Source organism: Bidens hawaiensis, unplaced genomic scaffold, assembly GCF_021521415.1.
Source record: "Bidens hawaiensis isolate Kalapana, Puna unplaced genomic scaffold, B.hawaiensis_p1.1 tig00017248_1, whole genome shotgun sequence".
Taxonomy (NCBI): Eukaryota; Viridiplantae; Streptophyta; class Magnoliopsida; order Asterales; family Asteraceae; genus Bidens; species Bidens hawaiensis.
Window position 1 is genome coordinate 433059 of NW_027492612.1, and position 9575 is coordinate 442633.

Below are 9575 nucleotides of genomic sequence, written 5' to 3' on the forward strand. Positions count from 1 at the left end.
CGAGAATTGGGTTTTGAGTAGCTTAATCTTGGATGCACGTATCCCCACATTACCTTCATATCGGTTTTCAAGCGCTTCCCATAGCTCTTTGGCGGTTTTATATTTTCTGAAGGTGTGAAGAATCTCTTGTGGAAGAGCCATTGTTATCGCAGCATGAGCTTTGCTTTCAGCCTCATACATCTTCTTTTCTTCCTCTTCCATTTTATTGTACTTCTTAATTTGATCACGACCCTCAAACAAGGCCGTTGGTGGAATGTATCCATCTTGAATGCACACCCACATCTTAGCATCTTGATATTTCACATACTGCTCAAACCGATCTTTCCAAGCCACGAAATCGGTTCCCTTAAGCATTTTCGGTGCCTTAGTAGCTGAACCTGCTTCCACCTCCATTTTTACTAGTTCCGTAATATTTATGGAAGTCATCTTTTATAGAAGTACGAAACGAAAACACAAAGAAACCCAAAATTTTTTTTTAATTTTTCTGAACAGTACCAGTAGGCGAAGTTAAACTTAACTTCGCTTAAGTCTTAACTTCGCTTGATTTTTCAACTTCGCTTTCTTCTCAACTTCGCCTGATTAGGCAAAGTTGTGGATAACTTCGCTTAAGTTAAGCGAACTTGTGAGGTAGGCGAAGTTGTTAATAACTTCGCTTAACCTTATATCTTCGCCTAAACCTTACAAACAGTGGCGGCAACTTCGCCTGATGAACACAACGTTTTTTCAGGTTTGATTTTGATGTTTTGCGAGGTATGCGAAGGTGTAATGGGTTGTTTTTGGTGGAGTGAGGTGAGTAGGACACAAAAACTCGGTATTACAACGTAAACTCGTCCCGCGAATAGTCGAACGGAACGATTTCTACACCCGTGTGATAATCCCGAACCACACAATCACGAGCAAATGCTTTGATACCAATTGTAGGTTCCCAGCCGGATCTACACGGAAATACCTCGTTCAACGTAGGTGCGGAATCCCTACGTAAGACGATACGAGTGTAGAAACGATATACGTTAAACACAAGCAAACACACGTTACAATAAAAAAGAACACGTTGTATTGCAACTAATAACACGTGATGTATCAATCACCGATTACACGAACTAAATAACTGATTACAAACAAGCCGTAACCTAACACTTATATCATTCGACAACTTCGCCTAACATGCTAGGCGAAGTTGTCACTAACTTCGCTTGTTCCACAAGTTCGCCTATATCAGGCGAACTTGTGAGACAACTTCGCTTAATCATAAATACAAAACATACTAACTCGATTACAGACACTAGATACTTAACTACTGACATCATGCACCAACAGTTAATGGTAAAGAAGATTATGTTCGGAGCAAGTCGTTTTCTATGAAAGACTTAGGGCCAGCTAAGAATATTCTTGGCATTTGGATTACTAGAGATAGAGCTTCAAAGAATTTGCACATGTCACAAGAGCAATACATTGAAAAGGTGCTTAGCAGATTGAAGATGTCTAAAGTTAATGTGGTCAGTACACCTCTTACTTTTAACTCTAAGTTAACTTAAAAAGATTGCCCAACTTCTGAGAAAGAGATTGAAAAGATGGATGGTGTTCCATATGTATCATCGGTTGGAAGCTTGATATAGGCAATGGTATGTACACGACCTGATATTGCTCATGTAGTTGGTGTTGTTAGTCGGTTCTTGTCAAATAATCCGGGTAAGAAGCATTGGGAAACAGTTAAGTGGATACTTAGATATTTATGAGGTACTTCCAAATTGGGTATAACATTTGGAAATGGGGAGCCGATGCTTGTTGGTTACACGGATTCTGATATGGCAGGAAATAAGGACAACATGAAATCCACTTCTGGATATTTGATGTTATTTGCAAGGGGAGCCGTGTCATGGCAGTCAAGACTGCAAAAGTGTGTTGCTTTGTCTACTACCGAGGCAGAGTATATGGCAGCAACAGAAGCATGCAAAGAATTATTGTGGTTGAAAAGATTTATGCAAGAGCTTGGCTTTATGCAACAACGCTATGTGGTTTTTTGTGATAATCAAAGTGCTATTCACCTTGTTAAGAACTCTATGTATCATAAGAGAACAAAACATATTGATGTGAGGTACCATTGGATTAGAGATGCAATTGAAGACAAGTTGTTTGAACTTGATAAAGTTTACACCGATGATAATTGTTTCGATATGTTGATCAAAGCTTTGGCAAGGGAAAAGCTGAAAATATGTTGCTCGCTAGCCAGGGTGGTGAGTTCTTTCTCATAGACAAAAAGGGAGAGATTTGTTGGGATATTTTTGCCCATGAGAAAGCCCAACAAATATTATCATTCTACATGGGTTTTATTATTTCTATTTAATAATAATGTCAGAAAAAGGATATATATATATATAATTGTTTTGTTCACGGATGAAGACACAACAAAATGAGAATTGGACCTGGGTCCACGTGTGGTACGGGCTTTGTTACTTGGATGACAAGAACAATCAAATGGAATATAAGGTTATTTGTGGTGATAATTGGTGTGTGCACAAATAATATTCTGCCGAAAAACACAACAAGTCTTGGGTTTTTTTTTTATTTCTTTTTGTGGCTGCCGAAGACAAACAGAACCAAAGAGAAGTTTTGTGATCCAAGCTTTTGGTGTTTTATGAAGAGATAATAGACGTTTTAGAGACCGAGTATTTTCTCGTTGGTGTTACCTCTTACTCGTATTCTTTTGTAGTTTTGATTCCATGTACTTGAAAATTGTTTGTACCAAGTATCTGATGTTTTGTGTATGTCTCTAGTTTTATCTAGAGAAGAACTTTGTATTGCTATTATTGGTGATAGTGGATTTGAAGCGGCTCTAGTAGTCCCGTGGTTTTTACTCTCGCATTGAGAGGTTTTCTACGCTAAAATTATTGTGTCTTATTTACTTTTAGATTACCTATTTGTTTGCATCCTCATTGGTTCATTCGGGTCGGGAAAAAGTTTAGCTAAACGAAGATTAATTCCGCACTTTTTGTTTACCATTCGTGGTTAGGTGGTCGATTTTTCCAACAGTCGGCTCATTCCTTATGTTGTCAGATGGATGGCAGTGTTTTAGTAAAATTAAATTTGTATGATTAATATTATTCTTATTTTTGTTATTCTTTTTTTAACTTCTAAACATACAGTTTTATAAAATTCCGAACATACCATTAGAATGTGATTTTTTTTGTATACGTGTCAATATAAGTTTTACTAAAATATGAGTTGGGTTAAATTTATATCGAAACAGTTAATATGAATATGATTCGGTTCAGTTTTAAGTAAAACTAATATGATTGTGTCGCTAAAAGTAAACACATCGTAATGATATTATTCGAAATTTTATAAAACCTATATATTTTAAAAGTTAGAAAAGAAAAAACAAAATAAGAGTAATATTAATTAATTATTCAATAAAGTTCTTCATAAAAGAAATGCCCACGGCTTTATTTTTTCGGTGGACGAATTTTGGGTCCTGGTTTTTTTAATATGGCCGCTTGTATTTTATGAGCACAGGTTTTTTATGGACATTAGAGAAGAAATTACACAAGGACCTCCGACTCACAAATATCAAATAAAACATACATAAATGACCCGTAACTTTTGATTCTGTATCCAACTTGATCACACAAGTAAAAATATTTAAGGATGACAGGACCAATATAGAAAGAAGAAATATAAAGTAGTGCATATGCATTGATTTAAACCAATCGACACGTGAGGTAGGTATTTAATTTGTACATCATATCTTGTAAGTAGTTTGGTAAACTAAAAGTAGTCAAAATTAGCATAACAAGGATCAGTAGAGTTATTTTTATTTTCAGGCACTTTCTTTTCAGATGGTTGTGATCCTCCTGCAGCAGTATCTTTGCTTGCAAACTGGCTAAAATCAACAGGCTCCGGTACATGAGGAGGATGAGCACTCCGAACAAGCGCCCAGTTCATGCCTTCGAAAAACGGATGCTGTTTGATCTCCGTAGCACCTCTTCTGTACGCGATTCGCTTCTGTGGTTCCTTCACTAGCAGACCCTTCATCAGATCACGAGCCATATGGCTCACCTGTGGACTGTCAGGAAACCGTAGAGGCTGCCCGACTACGTTAAACAATGTAGCGCGGTTTCCTTGCCCTTTAAACGGCGTTGTCCCGTGCAATAGCTCGTATAAAAACACTCCAAACGTCCACCAATCTACTGCACTCCCATGTCCTTCACCACGTATGATTTCCGGGGCTAGGTACTCATGCGTGCCCACAAACGACATTGATCGAACATCAGTCGGCTCGGCCATTAACTCAGGAAGCTGCCCTCCTACAAGGAATCCAAAATCTGATTTGGTTTTCCTATTCTTTTTTGAAGGCAATATTCTTGGGAAAAAGTTGGATGTTTGATTATTACTAGTGTGAACTACATTGTCATCCTCCACCATACCACTACCACTGCCACCGCCACCGCTACCATTCACCACCATGTTGGCTCCATGTCCTGTGGATGACTTAACTAGAGTTGGGCTGACCGTGCAGCGGAGCGAAAGGTCAAAATCGGAGAGCATGATATGACCCTCATCTCTAACTAGTACATTTTCTGGCTTTAGATCCCTGTACACAATCCCTAACATGTGTAGGTATTCAAGTGCCAACAATACTTGTGATGTAAAGAACCTGAAACAAAGAGAGAAAAATATTATAAATTGTAATTAAGAGTTTAGCACATAGGATTTTAGCATCATGGTTCGTCATTGAACGTGGATGCTCGATCAATTGCACCTTCTCTCCTCTACATATGCGACCCTCTCTCCTTCACCCGGTGTTTGTGATTAATCTACCAAACCCATTGCATTGCAGATGCTCTTAGGTTATATATGAAGGAATTTACATTCATTTCTCACAAATGTTTCTTTAAACAGATATAACCTAAACCCTTACGGAAACATTAATTTCTAAGAGCATCTACATTGGGCACAGCATGAATGGCTGGCTGTGATGTGATGTGACGCCAAGTTGGACACAAACCTACACGAACTTCGTGCATTCAAAAACCATTTTGGTGAAGGGTTGGAGAGAAGGAAGATCGAGAGCGGTACGTTTAGATGCTTTAATGAGCTTAACCATAATTGACAATATATAACCCTACGTACGTACCTAGTTGCTTCCTCGGTAAAATGCTTGTTGGGTTGTTTTTGTCGAAGCGTGTGGAGGTTACCTCCGCTGCAGAACTCCATAACCAAGCAATAGAACTTCTCGGTTTCAAAATAAGAATAAAGAGTAGGCAAAAACGGGTGATCAAGAAGACCAAGAATCTCCCTTTCGGTCTGAGCTCGAAGGAGCTTGTTCCGACTGGCTAAAGAAGCTTTGTCCATCACCTTCATGGCAAAGTACGCGTTGGTCCCTTTGAGCTCGACTAAATACACGCTCCCGATATCTCCATACCCAAGCCTTTTCAACAATCTGAAATGGCTAAGCCCAATTTCACCATCTCTAGCTATCACCGAATTGATGGCTTCCCATCGGACATCCCCTCCTGTGTGGGGTCTAAACACCGGGGCAACATTTGTTGTCGACGAGCTTTCGTTGCTATCATTATGAATATGATTATTCATATTATGATTCTGCATCAATGCATTGGATCATTGATATAACAACAATATATTATAAAATTATCCAGAAAAACAATTAGATCCTGTTAAATATATATAGATCATCAAAATTAGAAGAATTAAGTTACCATGGATGGGGTTGATCATGAACCGTATCTAACATGCATGTATAATGAATGTACTTGAATTTGACGTTAAACATGCAATGATGCAATTAGAAACTTTGTGATGAGGTTGAATAAATTTTGACTCTACCAAATATTCATCTCGTTCTTTCCTCCAAACAAAATTTGATTAATTAAAATGTGGTTGGAAATTAGTTATGGACTTTTAATTGGGGTTGGGGTTGGGGTTGTCCATACGTTTGTGTGTTTTTATAAATTGCCCTTTTTTAACGCTACTCCACATTATACATTTTAAAAACTAACTAGTGAGCCATGAATTCAATCTATTAGAAGATAGTTACTAGAATATATCTATTGCATATTTTATTTAGGTAGTATCATTTTGTTTCCCGAATGCCGCTATTTGTGTATTTTCACAATACTGTCATTGTACTATTCACATTTTATTGACATACTAGTTTTTATCCTCATATTACGGAGGTTGTGTTTCTTTTTCGTATCTAATATTCATACTTTTTTGCATTTAATTTTATTTATTATAAAAAAAGTTAATAATATACTTAGGGTTTGATGATTAAATAGTTTCACAAGTAACAGATATGTTATAACCCGTTTAAAAACTATGGGTTTGGTGAGACCCATGACCCGCGTATTTTTTTTTACTATAAAATTGTTTCTTATTATACATATTATATTTTCCTTAAAAAATTGAATATTAATATTTAATATATCCCTATTTTATAGGATTTGCATATCAAATACTTGGTGAGATTTATTTTTAGAATAGTGATATGTTATAACCCGTTTAAGGTTATCTGGGTATGGTGAGACCCATTCACACTAAAAGAAATAGGTGTTTTAGGGGCGACGCCCGTCGCCCCTAAAGGTCTCAGATATCGCCCCTAATACTTTTAGGGGCGACGGGTCGCCCCCTAAAGAGGCGCCCCTATTGTCTCATCACTAATAATCCATTTGTCGCCCCTAAAAGTACTCGTGGCCCCTAATAGGTGTCGGCCCTAAAAGTATGTGTCGCCTCTATTAGTGTCGTTGCTAAAACGTTTCCGATTAAAAACGGCGACACTCCGGTGAATTATTAGGGGTGCCCCGTCGCCCCTAAAAGGGCGCCCCTAAAGGCCTCTGAAATTTAAATATATATATATATATTTCGTATTTCCGGCTATTTCACTACATGAATATTGGCTGTTGGCCACACACATGCTCTGGGTGGTTTGTCACACCTCGGTCTAAATGTCTGGCTAAAGGTCGCTTTCGTCACACATTTGTTATTCGTGTGACTAAAAACGCACCTGTTAGAACTAAAAACACACCTGTCAGAACCTTTAGCCACATAAATTGGATTTTTGTGACAAAAAACCACACCTGCTAGAACCTTTAGCTACACTTATTCAATTCGTGTGACAAAAAACACAGCTGTTCGAAACCGTAAGCCACACTTTCATAAAAAATTGTGACTTTTACTAGCCACACTTAGTAAACTATGGCCAAATATGATCTACGCTCACAGTAGTTTGATAACGATGTGGCTAAAGACTAATACATATGGTCACACTTACGGGTATATGTGACCATAGAGTATTGTTTGTTAGCCACTTATAAGTTTTATGTGTGGCTAAAAGTTTACGGTGACAGAAACAAAACGTGTGACCATTAGTAGTTAATGGTCACACATTAATTGTTTCATATGTGGCTAAAAGCTTATACATATGGTTATACTTACGGGTTTATGTGATCACAAAACATTATTTCTTAGCCACTTATAAATTTTTATGTATGGCTAAAAGCTAACAGTTACATTAAAACAAAAAGTATGACTATTGATAATGAATAGCCACATTCTAATTCTTTCCTATGACCAACCAAACATCCACCCTTCAGTAACCAATCTGAACCCTAATCCATCACCTGCTGCTAATACTTTCATCACTCATTAACATCGATTGAAAATGTGACTATTATTAATTAATGGCCACACGTTATGCTTCATGTGACCATCACCTTCACCTCCTCTCAATTACAAACCTAATCCATAAACATCGATTGAAGCTCATTACTCTTCGTTATCACTTTGCTTCTTGCTCCAAACTTCATCAACCATCCTGCGATTAAATCTAACGGGGGTTTCTAACAAGATTAATTAGAACCCTAGAGATGTCATAAACAAGTTAGGGTTTAAGTTTTGTTGAGAACAGTTGGCTGACAGATTCGTTATTGTTTATTGATTGGTTTGTAACTCGATGTTAAACAATGATTATTGATTGATTCTTGATTTTAGGATATAGTATTCTGAGTCTAGTATCCAGAAAGGTAAATTTTGTAATTTTTGGATGAGTTTTGAATACCTTTTATGATTTTACAACATCATATGTCAAAGCTGATTCGGGGAGTTATATTCTGGTCCATTTTTCGGAAATCATAACTCCCTAATGACAAAGCCAAATGGGTTGGTTCCACTTCTGGAACTTAGTATTATGAGTTTAAAAGATAACCCAATTGGTCTTACACAATTTGGTTTAATGAGTTGATAGAACCATTAAACTAGTTTTTGTTACGCAAACTGCTGAATTGTTAGTACCTATCTGTAATGGTTGAAACCGTTGAATTATTGTGAGTTTTCTATGCATGAGAAAAATATAATAAAAATTGTTTGAGAAACCTAATTGATATATCCTACTGTGGTAAATTTTGTAGAATTTATCCTTAATCTTTTCTTTGTAAATAATATCAGTATGTACATGCCAGAATCTGTCTCGTGAACTGAATGATCATAAGTTAAGTTGTATGATAAATATTTGGTTGCTTTGCCATGATATGATGCGTGGATACATGTTAGGACTTTCGGTACTGTTGACATTATTTATTATCACCAACGATTCGTCGGGTCAAGTTTGTGTTTGTGTGTGAAAACACGGACATACTTACCTATTGGTTTTGAAAACACTAAACGTTTGCCTATACTTGTTTTATGGATTGAAAACACAACACGTTTTGAAGTATTGGCTATGTAACCTGCTGAAACGGGGAAAAACGAGTTGAACCGCTGATTTTTTATTGTTGAATTGCTGTAAAACTGGTCAAAACGCGTTGAAACGATCTGTTAAGTGCTGAAACGAGCTGTTAAGTGCTGAAACAGACAGAAAAATCGCTGAAACGAGCTGTTTAACATGTTGTCTGCTGTAAAAATGAGCTGTTAGCTGCTGAAACGAACTGAAAACTTGCTGAAACAAGCTAATTAACATGCTTTTTGCTATAAAAACGAGTTGTTAAGTGCTGAAACGAACTGAAAACTCGCTGAAACGAGCTGTTTAACATGCTGTTTGCTGTTTAATTGAGCTGTTAAGTGCTAAAACGGACTAAAAATCACTGAAACGAGCTGTTTAACATGTTGTTTGATGTAAAAACGAGCTGTTAAGTGCTGAAACGATCTGAAAACTCGCTGAAACGATCTGTTTAATTGACCCATTTTGACCCTTTCCGACTTCGACCCATTTTGACCTATTCCGATTTGACCCGAAACCCGTTTTGACCCGTTTTGACTTTGACCCATTTTGACCCGGACCCGTTATGACCCGAACCTTTTAATACTGACCCGTTTTGACCCGAACCATAATAACCCTTTTTTTAATTGACCCGTTCCGACCCTGACCCGTTTCGACCCTTACCTGTTCCGACTCATAACCATGTTTTAACCCAACCCAACCCATTTGCCACCCCTATGTTTAATGTATATCGACGGGTTAGGCGAGTTGTACCTCTTAAAACACAATTTAAAAAAATATTCAAATATAATAATATAAAACTCATAAGTCAAAATATAAATAAAAAACGAAAAAGTAAAAAAAC

General features: G+C 37.1%; 1 pseudogene; it reads right to left on the reverse strand.

Moving 5' to 3' along the window:
* Positions 1-3660: 3660 nt before the first annotated feature.
* LOC143553471 (serine/threonine-protein kinase AGC1-7 pseudogene) lies at positions 3661-5607 on the reverse strand (annotated as a pseudogene).
* Positions 5608-9575: the final 3968 nt, after the last annotated feature.